General features: G+C 39.2%; 1 protein-coding gene across 3 annotated transcripts in view; it reads left to right on the forward strand.

The window, feature by feature from the left end:
• LNX2 (ligand of numb-protein X 2) overlaps window positions 1-17,993 on the forward strand; it is a 59,058-nt gene that overhangs the window by 914 nt on the left and 40,151 nt on the right. The gene's annotated exons all lie outside the window — the stretch shown is intronic.

Raw genomic sequence — 17,993 nt, forward strand, 5'->3', positions numbered from 1 at the left:
ATACTTTAGCGTTGCTCTTGACAGGATATTAGTAGTCGTTCAACTAGTTGAGAAAACCATTGCTGGAGCTGGGGTAGTGGCAAATCTGACAGTCCCCGCTGACTTTTCTTACCGTGTTCCTAATGTGTAGCGCTGATTGTTTACTTCTGTAGAAATCCACTATTAAGTACTTCTGAGCTTCATTTAATTCCTTTTTTAATTACATGATATTGTGGGTTTGGTTTTGTCTCTGTGTGCAAAGTAAAAAATGTTAGGGATTAGCTTTGGGGTACCTTTGATGGTCTGTGGAAATAAATGTCGAATCGTAAATGCATTTGGGCTTCTGTTCAAAAGATAAACTGCTCTGAGGTAGGCTGTCATTAAATAAACACTTTGAATTACTGATTTTTTTTTTTCCTATTCCTCTACTCAATTCCTTTTGGCTTCGTGATGCTTTATTCTAAGCTGCAATCCAGCAGCAGATCAAGGAGGCTTAGGAAGAAACATCAGATGGTTTCAGTTAGTGTCCCTACCACTTGAAAAATAAACATGTTGGTACCATATGCTGCCCTGACTTTATTAAAACAAATTTTCTCAAAGTGGGAAGAAGGTACATCAGTATATGTGCTAGAACCATAAGACTTAAAAGACTCCTTTATCACTTACTGGTTCTTTTTTTTTTCCAAGTAATCAGCTCACTGAGGGAGGAATCTTCCTTCCTGAACACAACGCAATATAACATGATTAACTCCAAATTCAGCAGGCTATGAAGAACATAGTAATGTTCTTCAAGTAATATTATGTTTTAAAGTGCTTGCATTATTACAATTCTAAAATCTCTTTGATTTTGGAAGAAAAAAAAAGCATAATTTTACAATGAGAGTTTTCAGTACTGAATTTCTAACTGTACTCGCCCTTCGTGACTTCAGCAAGAGGGCCCAAAGGCCTTGGACTTAGGTCTGAGATTTGCAAACACAGCGTGATTTCTGAACGCAGGACTTGAATCTTCTATTAAAAAAAATTAAGCTACAATTTGGGAACAAAACTTCGCAAGATGAATGTAAGCTGGTGTTGAATGGTACTGTTCTCTTGAGACAGTTAGATTAGGTTAAAAAAATAAGCTTACTAAAACCTGCCATGCGTAGTTAGAAAAATGTTGGCTTTGACGTTGCAAGCTGTGACATTTGTTTGGAGTCTGCTCTCGTGGAAGCACTGATGACCTCAGTGAAACTTTCAGCCTGTCAGTCTCGATGTTGGTATGTATTTATGGGCCTATATCACTAAAAAACAGCAGAAGTTTGTTAGCTGCTAGTTAAAGCTCTACTTGAATATACTTCAGAATATCCCCCTCTTTTTTTTTTATCCTGTTTTTCTGTATTCTTAAAAAGGTCTTCATATAGTTGAAAACAACTGTGAAGAAGTGATACCAACAATATCAAAGTGAAATGTGTGAAGATGTGAAGTGTACTAGACATTGGTTTAATATAAATTATTGTCACAGATCATCAAGATGCTGCTTGTTTAAAGAGATATTAGGCATTAAGAGCTGTAACTAATAAGAAAACAGCATTCATTCAGTGTTAAATGCTCCCTGGTGTAAAAGGTACCTGAGGAAACTGGTTGCCTATTTGATGCAGCAGTGGCTTGTCTCTGATATTTGAAAATTCTTTGTTGATTTGGTTTGCAGAATCAATTTCAATGTGACACCATTGAATTGCACGCAGCTTAGTTGCTTTATTAGGTCAACGGAGTTTGTTGTTTAGAAATGGTAGTGCCTTTTGGTGAAAATCATTTTAAATATCAGTATTAAATTATGTAATTTTTAGGTCGTGATGTCTACAGAGCAATAAAAAAATAATAATGTTGTGGTGTGTGTTTTTTGTTTGTTTTGGCCCCAATTCTGTAGATGCTTGTACTTACATATGTTTAATTTTAAACACCCAAGTATTTCTTTTGGAATTAGTGGATCTGTTCTTAGGCTTAATGTTAAGCCTGCATGTAAATGTTTTCAGGGTCAGGATTTATGCTCGCAAAGTTCATAGGATAAACCTGTCATGTGTTTTCATACTGACTGTTCTGTATTCTGCATGAGATAATGTAGGTGGCCAACTTCTGCTTTGGAGCTGGGGACTGGTTTACCTACTGACAGGCACAGAGAGGCACCCAGCCTTGCCGCTGCCCTGCCTGGCGGTAGCAGTGCTGTACCTGAGCTGGCTTCATCCTTGCAATGTGCTTTGCAATACTACAGTTGTCTATTATATTTCTAAAGCATTTTTGGTGATATAAATTTGCATAGATGTCAATCCTTTATATACTGATGGACGCTTATTTCAACTGATGTTAGTTTTACAAGTAACTTGGGGGCTGGAAGAGGAGGGGAATCTCTTGCTTCACACTGAGTCCTTCACACTGAGTATGCATTAGATGGTGAAAACAAAAGCTTAAGTATGCAATTGTTTGATATAAAATCAGATAACTTGTGAACATGCAAGATTTTAAATTGTTTTGCAGTTCTGTGATTTTTCCACCCAATTAGTGGGAACTATTTTTATTTTAAAAATTAGAACTTGGGGTAATGTAGCTCAATATTTGCAGCCTCATTTTTGTTTTAAGTAAGCAAGTAGTAATGTTGCTCTGGGGTTGTGGTATTTTGTTAAGAATGTCTAGAATTTTCTTGTCATCACAGCAAAACAGACCAAATTGGGTATAAAAGTAATTGTGAGGTTATAAATGTGTCAGATCAATATTATATAGAAGTTAATTTTTGCCCGGACAGAGTTGGTTTACTTTGGGATGGAGTGATAGATGTTGCATTATGCCTGTCTGTTTTTCCTTCATTCCACAGAGAGAAATGTGTTTTTGTATTTCATTGCAGAGATTTGTCATGCTTAACTACCATTTGATGTGGTGTCCAGAATTTTTACGAAGAACCCTTGTTTGTAGAGCAAAATGCAATTTGATCAAGGAGCATATCCAATGTGTGAACTGATCTGTTTTTAAAATGTTGTAAATGATAGTAATAAGTAGTTCTAGATCATGAAGAAGAAGGAACTATCACTTATTTATCTTGTTTCTACCAAACTGTTTTTAGCAATAGAGCACAACTGGCAGTGGTGTGTGCTAAAGGAGGACCCATGTGTGTCTGGGCAAAGGGAGTAGTTGTAGAAAAACAAAGCGGAGCTTTTGGATCAGGGTGCCTAGCGTGGTGTAGTGCTGTCAGATATTATTCAGCACACTGGGGAAAAATCAGTGGCAAGCTACATGCTTCTGCATTGGTCCGTTCTTTGCAGTGGGAGTGATTTTGCAGTGCTATAGGCTGTGCTCCCCACCCCAGCCCCAGAGATAGCACTGCCACTGCGTGTTCCCATGACCTTCTCCCAGGAGGTTGCACAAGCCCAGTGGAAGGTGTCAGGATGCCGGCGTCGTGCGTTCCCGGGGGCTGGCTGGTTAGAAAACAATTAGGAATAAGCATGGTTTATTATTGGGTTCAAGTTAGCATTCCTATAGGTTAACACTTTTATCGGCTCTTGCAGTTGTACTCATCGTGTAGATTATTTTTTTTTTTCTTTGCATGCAATTTTTGCTTGAATCCAAGCTCTTGTCCACAGACATCCCTCTCTTAATGCAGTGCCATTTTCAAAATTTGGGCCAAAGAATGCTAGTCATGGAGGATTTTAAGCTCTTACCTTCCTGTGGCTTTCTTTGTTCTTCAGATTGGTGCTAATCCTAGTTTCCAAGTTCATACATAAGAAAAAGAAAGCTGGTGCAGGAGAGGTTTTAGGCACAACAGAAGCAAATGGAAATTCAAGCACAGCTAACGGAGGTAAAATGTCGCTGACTTGTGTACTGAAACCAATTCGAGGGAAGCAGTTTTCAGGGGTTGCTATATCGTGCTTGGATAAGCTGTTGTGTTCAGCCACAGGAATGTTATGTTTGCTTTGAAAGGACCAACCCATGGGGCTTTTTTTCTGACACAGAGCAACATTTCAGAACCTAGGCGTGTCGTGATTTTTCTGGCTATCAAGTTTTGGTTGGCATTCCTGAACAAAGTATTCACTAGAAAAAAAAAAAAAAAAGCTTGGCTGGTATCAGTGAGCCTTCTTTGCTGATGCCTTTTAGTTTGTTATAGCGTGACTGTGCTTTTGTCTGCGTACCTTGTAGTAGTACCTAGAAGAAACGAGCTATATCAGCGACGTACTCTTATGGCAGTAAAATAGAGCCTGTACTGGGGTTTACTGTGGGTATAGCAATGTCATGCAAATCATTCCCCTAATTGACATCACTACCTGCTACGCCAGCAAGAACAAAACAACAGGAAGGCTCCACGACCGCCACAAGGCTCTTAAGCTAACCACGTTTTGACTTCAACACTGTTGGTTCTTCCACTGTCCTCAGTCTGTGCAGAACAGTACATTCAAAGTCCATCGTACGGCGGGGTAGCCTACGTCTAGAGCAGGTCATGTTTCAGGGCAAACACTGGAAATGTTAATATCTGTATGTGCCTCATGGATAGTGCACTGAATATCTGCAATAGATTGAATACTTAAATGTGGACCATGTTAAGTTGCTTCTGCACGTTTGGAGGTTAAGAGTTACAGAAAAAAAAGATCAGTAACAGCTATTGCCACTTCAGACAAAGGAGGACACCTTATTGTTACTTCCAAGTTCGTGTATTTATTTACTAATAGCCCACCCTTCCTTGGGTTCTTGCCTCTTTTTGTTAGATCTGTTCCTCTACCCCATACAGTTTTTTCCTCTATTTTATTTGAATTAAGTTGTTTAAAAGTTGTTTGTAACCAGACTGAAATATCTGTAAGTGAAAGTTGATCGATGCATCACAAGACCACATAGACCCTAATGTGTTCTATAAACTTTCTGCTCATGTTCAAAGAGTTTGCTATAAAAGCCCATTCTGATCGTACAGCTGTAACTGTACCCTCGGTGCAGCATGTGTGCACCATAGCTATCATCCAGACCCCACTGCTCCCTGGGGCTGCCCCCACTGTTAACTGAAGTAACTTGTTTTTTAAACTTTTTTTTTTTAAAAAGTTTTTCGGTCGAGCTTCTTCTGGAGCAGGTTGATGAGAATTTCCTTCTGTCTGGCCTCTTTTTCCTGTCTTTATGTCTTGTTTGTTCTAGAAGTGTTTTCTCAGACGTTTATTGTTACTGACAGAAGCTAATGAAGGCTCACCCAGTGAATTAGTAAAATAGTTCAATATCTGTGCTAGATCTTGCATTTAAGTTAATTAAAAATTAGTACAAGTCAATTCCTGGACCATTTTTACAAGTGGTCCATTACTAAGCTGTCATTGCTGCTTCTAATGAAGGTTGAAGCTTTAAAAATCAGAGTTTTGTGCCTTATACTGAACCAGTATAAAATGCTATTCATTCAGTGTTGGATGCCTTCAGAATTTATGTTCACTTCTTTATTTTAATTCCTTTTAAATGCTCAAGGTAAAGCCAATCTCATCCACATTATATTAGGTGAAAAAATCCAGATATGTTTGTGTACTTCTGGATCTGTCATGCATTTCATCCGAATGTCTTAAAGAGGTGTGTAAGTTAGATCTTTACGTACACATTACAAAGCTTCATAAGAATTCAGTGACAACTACCAAATGTGTTTATTTTTCGACTCGCCAGTAAAAATTGTGTCTTTCTACTTTGTCTGGCAAAATAACCACTCTTCATTTCTGCTATCTGGAGGATGGCTCAGCACATCTGTTCAGTGCTGATACTTTTATGTTCTGTAGCTTCTGATACGGATCTGTCTATAGCTGGAAGTGGCACGAGCTGAATTAGGCTTCACCGCACGTACAGCAGCAAATGTACCTGTCGTGGTATATTTATACAGCGTGGGCAAGATCCTGCATAGATAATACTTGCGGTTTTAGTTGTGGGGAGTTCTTATTCTGACTTTGAAATCCATTTTGACTGATAGCTGCTGACTTATCTATTGACTGTGGCTCTCCTGCTTTCTACAGGGAAATAACTTTCTGGTGAGGCAAAAGTGAAGGTGATTCAGTGGTGGTAAAAAGGAGAATCAGCAGCACAGCTTGTCTGTGCGTTTGACCTGAGCTGTCTTGCCATGTAAGCAGAAAAAGAGAATCTGTGGAGAAAATTAACACTAAAGTGAGCGGTAATGCAGAATTTTGGGTTACCGGAGTGTGAAATGAAACTGTTACAGCTTTTTCTTCTGCAGTAGGGGATGTGTGCCGTTGACTACAGAAATGCTGTAGAAGTGCAATGCTTTCCCAAGTCATGTTTTGAAAAGTTTGAAAAACTGTGAAAGCAGGAAATGTTCATAACTAAGTGTCATGCTGTTATGAAGTGGAAGATATTTGATTAAGGACTTCTGGTTACAGCTCCATGTGTTAACTCTTACAGATGATCAGAACCATACGGCTTTCACGACAGGTATCATTTGTCTTTGAGTAAGTCCCAAGTTTAGTGAAGGTAACTTATTTCACGCAGTAATGTCAACATTGTGCTGTGATGGGGTTTTTGTTTTTTTTTGCCTGAAAGGGTCAAAGAAGAAAGATTTCTGTTTCAGCTGTGATACCGTCTTTGACAATAATGGGTTTTGTTCTAAAGTGTTGATACAAGTGAGGCTATGTATACCTGAAAACCTGCTAAGCAGGTTAAATTGAAATGCAGGAGAGAAGGGACTTCTCTACAATGCACCCACACGAGTTAGAAGCAGTTGCTACCCCATGTATGCTGTTTTTCAGATGATGTATCACATGCTGAGTCCTACTTAGCCATCCCTACAGCCTGACTGTACAATGGAATCTGCAGTGGTGACTCTATAGGGTCCTTTGTGGGCATGAGAGTCCTTCTGCCTGCTTCTGCTCCCAAGGAAGTCACTGAATTCACCACAGCTATGATGATGTGGTTAAGCATCTCTTGTGCTAAATCTCTTGTGGTTAAGCATCTCTTATGGGATTTCTTTGCTAGGGCTCAATTGCTGATGGTACAAATTTGGTTAGCGTTCTACTTATATATACTTCACATATATGTGTATATATAAAATTAATTTCTATATATAAATAAATAAAACAGTATAAAAAGGAAAAAAACCAAATCCTATTGGAAAGAAAAATTTTTTTCTTTCAACAGTTATTTTTGCTCTCTCTTCTTTCTTTCTCTTCAGATGTTAACTTAGAAATCCTTCCAAATTTAGCTATAATGTGAAGCAGTTTTTAGGTAAGAATTAAGTTGAAATACAGTAGGTACAGACTTTATAGAAATATGATCCAGTATGTTTTTACCAGCTGAATTATTGTTCGATTCTGTAGATTTTGCTTTTACTTAGTTGTGGAGTAACCTTATTCTTCAGATGCTGACAGCAGTTCTAGCAGTGAGTAGCTTCAATAATGTGTTGTTTAAATAGAAGATCTGTATAAATATTATTGATGAGCAGCATTGATTATGGAAAATGTCATGAGCAATTTATGGGTTTTATTGGTGGGGGGGTTTAACATGAATTACCACAACAAAAGGTTGGAAACCAGTAAATGAGTGATGGAAAAATAATAACATTTATAAGATAGGAGGAGTTATTTTCTTAATTTTCCAGCTGATGAATAGGTGCATACAAAAAGACAGACATCAGATTGCTTTTGCTTTCATGATATAATATGTATTTCTGTAGTCCAGAGGTTAAGTTCTATACTTATTTAACAACAAACTTAATTCAGTTTTCTGACTTAAAATTAGCCTGCTTCTCAAATTTGAAATAGAATGGAAGCAAGCAAAAAAGGTGGAATAACCGATCTTTTAATCAGATATTAAAACTCTATTTAAATGCATTTAATTATTTATTAATTTATAAAATTACATTTAAATAGATTGATAAAACTCTTTATTGGAAAAAATGATTTGCCTTAACATGAATTGAAGAGGATTAGGATTTAGTAAAGTGAATTACTGTTTTCTATTTGACAGGGAAAAATATTTTCCTCCAAGGCTCTGCTTTTAATACTACCATCTTTCTTCCCAGATGTTCTTGAATGCATTTTGCATTGTTTTAAAACAACTCTAATCTTTAATATGATTATCTGCAAACTTCCTTTGTTAACTGAGGGATTTTTTTCAGATTACCAAATCATTTTATATACAAATCCTCCTTTTCTTGGTGCATACCATGAGTCTCCATTGCGTGCCTGAGGCAGCGCCCCAAATGAAGCTGACTGACATCAATTATTGATGATTATTCTCTGCACACTGGAAAGTGAAATTAAGTCTCCAGTCTTGATTCATGGTTTGTTTCAAGCATAGGGTAATGAGAGCAGGTGCAGGGAGACACCAGAGCATGTGTGTTGATTTGCAGCATAAGAGCACATGGGACTGAGAAGACAAAATGATTGGAGCTGAAGTTGTCGTGTGCTTTTAAAGAGCTCTGTCAATATGTTTTCCTGCTGCCCATACACCAGAATGAGAGGAGTTATTTTCTCTAATCATGGTGGTGATATTTCATTGCTCTGGTGCATGGGATAGCACTTAGGAGGGAAGAGCCCCTCCGTCCCAGTTCTCCATCCCACCTGAGTGTGGCCTGATCTGATTTGCTCTGACTCCATCAGACTTCACAAGCTAAAATTGTACTCCATATTTCTCATGCACCAATAACTTTCTTTCAGTGGTTTTTTTTTTTTTTTAAATTGTGAAATCAAGCAACCTAACACTGGAAATGTGCTTGTGCATCCTTCATGCTACTCCCTTTTTTGTCCATCCTTTGCATGGGACTGGGCTTCTGGGGAAAAAAAGCTTCTGAACAACAACCAGCAGCTGGTTACAAGACAGGCTCAGGAGGGGTGGGGAAAATGGAAAGGCAGTGCATAAGCTAAAAAGTGGCATTTCTTAATTTTGTAAATTAGCTTGTAACCTGAATTATCATGTTTTAACATTGCTACATGTAATTTTTGCCATTGTCTTTTTAAATGACTGCAGCAGTTACAGCAACTACATCATTAGTAAAATCCTTACTGTTTATGAGGTTTAGAAGGAGCTGGCAATACTGCCTGAGCTACAAGACAGCGTAGAGACAGAAGAAAACTTTATTATCCTATGGAGGAAAAATAGTCTGCTTGTGTTTTTTTCTGGAAGACAAAATATCAGTGAGGATTTGGGTCCAGCCAGTTTCCTCCGCTGCAAGTTCTGACCAGTGCTAGCAGCCTCTCGTGCGACCAGCTGCCTGAGTTTCCCTGCAAAGCATCTGCTCTTGGGTATTCTTTTGGCAAGCTATCTTCAGGCTTTCTGAAGAACAGACAGAAGAAGGGAAATATAAATTTTTTGCAAAACCCAATTGGAATTTCTTGGAGCAGAGCAAGCTGTGCAGGCACACGAGCATTTTTCATCTTCAAAGTTGTCAGAATCTGTTGTAGGGAAAAAGGTCAGATGTGTGTGCGGGAGCCTGATGTGTCCTCATCAGAACTGCCTCTCCATCCTCTGGATGCAGGAGTTCAAACACCAAATGTAGGGGGGGGGAAGTCAGAAGTAAGCAAAAGATGATGTGTTTTTGAAGGACGAGTCAGTGCAGTGAGAGCTTCCCTTGCTGGCAAAACCCTGAGTAAGCAGGTGGGGCTGGCAGCGTGCCCTGAAGGTTAATGTAGTCAGTCACCAAGCTGGAGGAGGAGGCAAAGCCCTTCCTTCTGCTGAGGTTCTTAAGAAAGATGCTCTGAGAAGGCTTCTGCCTGCTGCCTCTCATTTCACCTTGGGCACTGGAAGAAAGAAATGGTAGCTAGGACTGAAACAATGCAAAGCTAGGGGAAAAAAGAAAAAAAAATCAATATATACAGTATCAGTGGCATTTAGAACCGTGTTGCTTTTTTTTGGTGGCTCCGAGCAGCAGCTGGGCTGGTGTTTCATTTCTTCTGCAACTCAGCTGCCTCAGCAGGCTCAGAGGCTGCCATCCACCCTCCCAACCACCCGAGCTGCCCGCCACACGAGCTGAGGTTTTATGGTGCCTCTGAGGCTATTCCTGGGTGTCAAGTCTATATCGGAGAAATACTGCCACGTTTTTTTTTAGTGCTAATGCAGGAGAGGTCTAGCTGAGCACAGAGATAGTGATATTGTTAATTTTCCAGGCTGTTGCTATCTTACTCTCAGCTGTCCCTAGACATCCTCACCATTTTATATTTCCTCTCTAATGGCATGAGCCAGGATGTCATAATATCCAAACTCAAATGTACCAGAAAATATAATAAATTAGTCGAGCTAGCAGAGTAATTGAAGAATAAACTGAATTTTAAACAACACAAGATTGCATTATGAACTGATTGCTATGCACAAAAAGCACCAGAGGAGTGTGACTTCATGTAGATTTACTATTGATGGCAGCATTTCCCAGATTGCTACTGATAAATGAAAACTGTTTGAACCTTTGAGTTAGTGCCACAACATAATATTGTAGCGAAGGAGAAGTACTGTTCTAGTTACACTGCAAAGTAATTCTGGAATAAAAATTTTCATAGTGCTTTATTTATTTGTATATCGGAGAGGCTTACCTGTGTTCAGCAATTCTGGAGTTTATAAAGCCAAAAAGCAAACGCAGGCTTTGGCGTGGAAAGAACTGAATTTGTCCTCAACTCTTAATGTAATTCTTCTATAAGAAATTACTTAGGAAATGTAGCAGTACAGTGGATTCCTCTCAGTTTAGAAAATTGAGTTTAAGGACATTTGATGTCCTTAAGGAATTCAGAGGTTCTTTGCCAGGTCAGTTTTATGGCAGATAGCCTGCATTTTTTGTTTCAATAATTTTCTTGTATTGTTTTTCATTAAAAACAGGTAATGCACATACATAAGACATTTTTAAAATAACCCTCTAGCTGTGATGCTAGTAGAGATGTAGGGAGATGGCATAAGAAGTTTGGTTTTGTGAGCTAGAAATTACCTCGGCTGAGCTTTGGAAGCTAGTGAAAGCCACCCTGAAGGCTGTTCTTACAACCAGAAGTTATGGGAAAGCCCGTGAAATACAAATAGTCGTAGCAGGTATTTGCTAAAAGATAACAAATCTTGCTTGAGCAGCTGGGTGGAAGAAGCTGAGTGGACTGGATGAGAGCAGATCTGTGCAGAGGTGTTCGTGTGGAGGTAGCTGAGCTGCTGATGTGCAGAGAAACCTGAAAAACATTTTTGACCATACTTTATTTTCTATTCATCCTAATGTTGAGAATGCAAAGGAGATTCTGTAGGGATGAGATTTTTGCAGGCAGTAGTTTAAGCTCAAGTCAAGACTCCGCCATTTCCAAAATTACGTTCTGCACTGAAATACCAACACATTGAAGGGCGGCTCAGTGGTAGAGATCAAACATAAGCTGCCTTTGGTGGTAAGGGGGGCAGGAAAGCAAAAAAGCAGTAGTACTGCACTGAAAGAATCTAATTTGGTAGTGATAAACAGTATGATTTGTTTAAGTGAATACTTTTAAGATGACAGGTTTAAATTGTATTTAAACATGAAAAGGTATTGTTTATTTTCATTATGCTTGTAAAGTTTAAATAAGGTTCTCTACCAGGATTGATAATGAAATATTCTTGATTTCTAAACTAATTTTATAAAATAGTGAAAAAAAGGTAGCTTATGTGAGTTAGATACTTGAGTATATACAGTAGGCTTTAGCATTATTAAACTAATTCAAAGTGCTGTAAATCCCTTGATTTAAATTACTTCACTGTGCCACAACCTAATGGAAGCCAAAATTAATCTAGGAGATGCAATTAATAAGCTACTTACATCCTCCATGTAATATTTAAAATTAATTATTTCTCTGTTTGTGTTTTGATCACTTAATACCTCCCCTCCTCGCGTCCATCCCTCGTTTCCATAGCAGTGGTCTCGGAGCTCACCGGGAGGCAGGGGGGAGGACATCCAGCTGCTGCCTTCCCCTCCAGGCTGCCTGGGGAGATGGTAAGGGCCAGTTTCATGAACGAGCCGCAGACCACCGCAGCTCTGCCTCTTCCAACTGGTGTAGCAGAAAACTTGGGAAAAGGTGTTATAAAGGAAAAAATAATCTGCCTAGCAGTAGGGGAAAATAGGCAGCATTTAACCTATTTAAAAAGAAACAAACTTGAGCACTACAGGAATTCCTACAGGCAGGTTTCGAGGAAGGTGATCTTCAAGACCTGATATTTCTGCTATCTTCAATGGCAAGTTCTGGTATTTTGTGGAAAAGTCAGAGCTGAATTTTCACTGAAGTGAAAAATTTAAGAGCTCTCCTGTCCTTCTGAAGCCTCCCTATTCCTCTTCCCCTGTCCCCCATCCCAGGTGACTTTTGGTGAGTTACACAAACACCATTTATCTTTGAGAGCTTACCCAGCGGGACATGACACTCGTAACAAATATTTGTACGATTAAGCCTTTCTCTAGCTGTGGTCAGTCTCTTTTCTAATGCTTGTTACCTAGTTAAGCCAGCACGTGAAATCTGTGTACCGTGACGTCCTCTTACTGTGCAAGTGAGACCACTTGACAAACTTTGAGTGCGGTTGTTAGGGGTATATGTAGTGGGTAAACTGAGCTCTTTTAAGGAGTTGTGGATCATCGTTTTCTTTCAAAATATATTAGCGGCATGGAAGAAAGTGAGTATTTCTGCTAAAGTTTATTGTGATAGTAAATGATAGAAACAAGTCAGCAATACTGAGCAGTCCAGATCATTTTGGAAGCTGCAGGCAATTGGATGATATATCACAATTTAAGTGATTTATTCTCTGTAACGTTTAGAAGTAGAAAGTCTAAACCATTTTTACAGGGTGAATGCTTCCTGGAAACGTACAGGACTCATCATGGGAAACAACTCTGTGTTCAGACCCATGTTAAGGTGCCTGAGAGACTTTTGAGGAAAGATATATAAAGAAGTATTAACAAGGAACTCCAAGGTGCTGGTGCTGTGGTATGGGGCAAAGGCGGTTCCTGGGACCTACTGGTTTCTGATGTGAATGATCTTAAAGAGTTAACACAGGAGAACTGGAAAGACTTAAAAAAAAAAAAAGTTACAAAAATTATTAGAGGTTGCTTTATGGTATTTACTTAAGAACTCTTCTTTCCTCATGTAATTGGTAAATGAACTGAAGTGCATAAAAGTCATGGGAAGTTTCACCATTTTCACCTGGTGGCATCGCTCACAGGCAGCTGATACAGCTAGGTAGGCCTGGTAATGGTTTGCTACAGGCTGAGTAAATATCATGAACACTTCAGGATGGGAAACCCTCAGGAACAGTAAACATGACTGGCTAATACCAATAAGTAAAGATTTCACTGTTGGGTATAAAATTGCAGATATGTATATTTAATGTGTACACACAAACTTGTCACTTCAGCTAGATACATACAGCGATGCTGTTGGGATCAGCACTTAATGGTATATTTCTGTTAAGGCATGCTTTTCCTGTAGAAGGTGGGCAGGGAGCTGATGCTACGTGAAGTCATCCCAGTGCTGCTGATAGTGGGGACAGGTGGGAGCAGAGACCCTGAGATCTTGGTGCAGGAGGCGGCCACATCCATCCTGGCATACCACTGCTGCTGCCGTGTCAGGCTGCTGAGGTTCACTTTACGGTATCTCGTGGAGTTCAGTAGGGAAAATCTTTTAGTCTGGCAATCAGCTTTCTGGTGGAGACTGTTGTGCTTGAAGAATCTCTTCAGTCAGTTGTTTTAAATTATGTATGCCCCAAAGCAGGTATAAATGAATGCTCCTAGTATTTCCATTAGATAGTGAGATGGACGGCTCGTAAATTCAGATGTTGCTCTGTTTCATGTTCAGTCAAATAGACTTTGATGGTTGTAATGTAGCAGCACAAAGGCTTTTTGAGTTTTGTGAACGCAAGAAGGAATATTAATTCAGTTCAGCTTTATCCTTGAAAAGTCCAATGAAAACAATGAGGATGAGCCTTACACATATTTTGTTACCTTGTTTTCCTACCTTGGTAAAAGCTGCTTCTCTTGAGCTTTGATAAAAGATGCAGTAGCTGAAAGGAAGCTTTTCCCACTTGAAGGAAAAGTGTGAGAAATTGCAAAATGAGTTTACAAGATCATCAACAGAAATATTTCATGGGGCTTATAGAGGCTCCCTTTGTGTGAAAGTTGGAGAACTACAGATATAAACCAAGTCCCTACTTGAGGTAATAGTTTATTTGAAGTGGCATACCAATAATTTTTTTTTTTTCCTCCCAGCTGCTCTGCATTTTTAAAGAGGGAATGGAAAAAGCCCATCAAAAGAGTTCATAAAGGTTAAGACCTTTATGGTTGTCAGTGACTTTGAGGTTCTTAGCTGAAGGCATTAAATAAGTGGAGTATACAGCGACTATATAATGGGCAGTGTGTTGTTCTGTCACACCTTAGAGTTAAAAATGTCATGACTTCAAAATGTGTTTCCTCATATTTATGCACAACATAGAACAGCACAATTGCTCAGCTAAATAAACAGGACATTTTCAATTATAAGGTGCCATTACCTTTCTGTGTTCTTGTCATTTATGAAATCAGCAGGTGGTTAATTAAATTGCTCCTTTGGACTCTTCTGAAAGCTGTGTATTAATTATATTTTAGTACTGGTGTGCACAGTTCTCAACTTTTTAATGAGGGTAAAAGTTGTCTACCTGTACCTTCAGAAATGTATATTTTTTTTCTTGAGGTTAGTATAATATGGGGTTTTGTGGTGGTTTTTTCTTTCCAATAAAATCTCATTAGGCAGCTGCTCATTGCAATCATGTGGCATGCTTAGTTGAAATCAAATCTTAAAATCTTAGTTTTCCTGCTGCAAATCACTGCTAAAACTGTAGAGTCTGTGCATTAAACTCCATTTGATGGAGGCAATAGGTTCATCACTCAGGAGGAGGCCGTGCTTCCTTCTCCCATCAGGTCTTTTGAAGACATGGCTCCTGAAGGCAATTTTGGGGCTCAAACCTAGAATTTCAGTTCAGCCTGTTGACTGAGCAGGCAAATCCTGGCTGTTTTCCTCCGCCTTCATCATCAGTGCAAGCAGTGCTGGTTGGGGGTTTGGAGAGAACAGGGCTGCGCTGGGGAGCAGCTTCTGTGCAGCAAGGTGAGGGCTCTGCTTTTAACCCCGTGCTTCATTACGCGCAGTTTCACCACGCCGTTTCGCAGTATGGAGAAGATCCTTGTGCTAAAAATCTTGGTATCTTAGCAAATGCCATTTCCAGACATGACTTTCTTTTTATTTTAATTAATGACACTTGCATACTAAAGGAAGCCCACGTAGGTGGAATGTAGGTGTGCTGATAGAAAAATGCTTCTGCCAGGATTGGTTTATACTGGTTCTCCAGATGAAGCGGTGTTTTACAGGCGAATGCCCAAACCCAAAGAAAACACTGTTGTTTTAGTGCCATTGGAAATGTCTCTAGCAGAGGTCAAAAGTTTCTGTAGCATTCTCTGGGTCTTTGAAATACCATTGCAGGTTTTATCTCCCAGGAAGGAACATGGGCCTCACTTCTGGTGGGACAAGTTATTTAACTGGCCTGGTGGCCCCACCAGAGGTGATGTCTTGTCTAGGCCATGCAGCTCTCCTATGGACCAGAAAGACATCATTCTTCTTCGTTATGTTTTTTTTTTTTTTTTTATCCAGGCCTGTTTGTTTAAGACCATACCAAGCCAAAAAGAGTCAAGAAAAACAGTTTGGTTACTTTTCAGGTGGGTGATTTGCTTTGCAGTTGTGTTTTCTGAACTGGAGAGTAGCATGAAGACCACCCTGAAGTCTTCTGAAGCATCCACTGAGACCTCAAACCAAACCCTTCTCTGCTGGAGGAGACTTGTCTGCTCCTGATTTATGATGATATTTGTAGATTCAGGGATTTTTTCATACTTTTCATGGAACTGCATAAGTGAAGGGAGAGGACAGTGTCTTGAGGGATACGGTGGTTATTGCATTTAGCTGGCTGTAGACTCTCCTGCGTATCATTTGTGTTATGTCCAGTATTCTGTAAAAATAATAGTTAAGTATTTTCAATTCAAAAGTAGAGTTATCCTGGTACAATTCCCTGGATTTTACAAAAGCTGCCGTGGAAGACAGTGATTTGTAATTTGTGAGTCTGCAAATATGCAGTATATCTAATATTCAAAAAGCCCTGAAGTCAGTTAATTTGAAAGAAAAACAGGGGTGGGGTTTGTCTTCTTTTTTAATTGATAAAAGCAGAGTAATTTCAGGATGTAAAATTGACTTTCTGCACTGAGTACCTTTCTAGTATTGAGACGGTGAATTATGAAATTATCCAGAAACTAAGAATTTTCAGAAAGTATGCACAGTTTTGAGAACAGTTTCAACATGTAATTTTTTTTAAAAAGAATTTTCTTAAATAGAGGAGAGGAGGAAAGGAAAGTAACATTATATAATCCCATTTGTTGTTTTTCTTGCAAACATGTTGCTGGAGTAGCTTTGCGTAATCTTCATAGCACGTGGCGAGCACGACAGAGATTTGAGACGTCCTGTATGTGTTGGAAAGGCACTGCGTACGTGGAGTTACTGTAAGTATTCCTGTGCGTGTGATACCCGCCCGTGCTCACCGGGTGTGCTTACAAAGCTGTGATGCGCTAGATGTAGTAGCACCGTTTCATTATGCATTCATGAGAAGTTGCTGGCGACGTTTTAGCCTATGGTTAATTTTAATGTTAGGTTTAGGATTTGAAAAGGACACGGTATAAGAGAGCGTCCGCAGATGTTTTACGCTGGCTTCTGCTCCGTTTAGAATTTACTGAGCCACAGCTATTAGGGCTTCACTCGTATCAGTGTGGGGTTAGGTGGTCAGATGAATTTACTGCTTTGAGTAAATCAAACCCTGCTGTAGAGAGCTGCTGTAGTGATTATAGGAGGGGCTGGTCCTGTTTTAATTACCCACCAGTGAATTAATTTGTGTATATTGGCATGCCAACAGCCTTTTTCCTTGAAGTTCCCTGTTGCCATGTGACATCCCCTCCTCCAGAACAACCATATATTCTTCTTTTCCTTTATGTTGGGCAGGTATGCTGTGCTCCCTCCTCACCTCCGCCGGGATGGAAGGGTAAGAAATGCAGACTGAAAAGGTGATGAAGGGAAGGTGTTGCCGTGCTCTGTGTTGCAGGTTTTGTCAACAGATCCTCAGTGCCGGCTGCCGAGGAATCATACCTGGTTGTTTCCAGGGCTCTGCTCGGCATTTTAAAAATGCTCTTCTTCAGAGGCTGGGCACAGAGTGCTTAATTGCAGGTTAGAGCCTGTGATGAGAATTACAAACAAAAAAGGAAGGGAATGTTTTCAGTCGGGCTCGTTTCAAGTGCATAGGCTATTCTAACGTAAAGTGTGTCTCTCTTGAATTAGCTTGTTTGTGCTTCTTGTTTATTTTTTTCTTCTTTTTTTTGAGGGGTTTTCCTAAATTATATGGTTCTTTAATATGTTGTATTTAACAGCTAGATGTTTTGCAAGATATTGCGGTCAGTGATCTAAATGTCACTTGCATACATACAAGGGCTCTTTCTGGTGATTTGCATGTATGTGAATTTTTAAAGATTAAAAAATTTTAGCCTTGCTCAGTTGTAAAATTCAAGTTTAAAAACACATTTTTTTAATTACATGAGATTCCTGACATATTTTTAGTCAGAAAATGAGAAAGAAGGAGAAGTGAAATAAAATGAAACATTTTATGTTGATATGAGCAGAGGTCAGTGTACGTTCTGGCTGAAATTAAACCAATGTGCTCCTTTCCCACAGCTATTTTTTTTGTATTATTTATAAATGCATGAGATGTGTATTGAGAGGGTGGCTGGGAAATAAGCTGTTAAATGCAAAAGCTCTTTGGTCTCCTAGGATACGTATGTAGCAATAGTTGTACGGTTATCCATAAGGTTTTCCAGTAGGCATCCTAGAAACCCTGGTAAAATTCCAGGTAGCCTTTACAACCACCTTGCAAAAAAAGGCTTCTGATTTCATCAGGTGTTGTGCAGTGCATGCAGACTTTAAGTAAAACAAGTCCTCTAGTTAAGACTTTAAAAAAAAAAAAACAAAAACGAAAAGGGATGAGATACTTCTAAAAAACAGAATGAG

Source organism: Chlamydotis macqueenii, chromosome 1, assembly GCF_036417535.1.
Source record: "Chlamydotis macqueenii isolate bChlMac1 chromosome 1, bChlMac1.mat, whole genome shotgun sequence".
Classification (NCBI taxonomy): Eukaryota; Metazoa; Chordata; class Aves; order Otidiformes; family Otididae; genus Chlamydotis; species Chlamydotis macqueenii.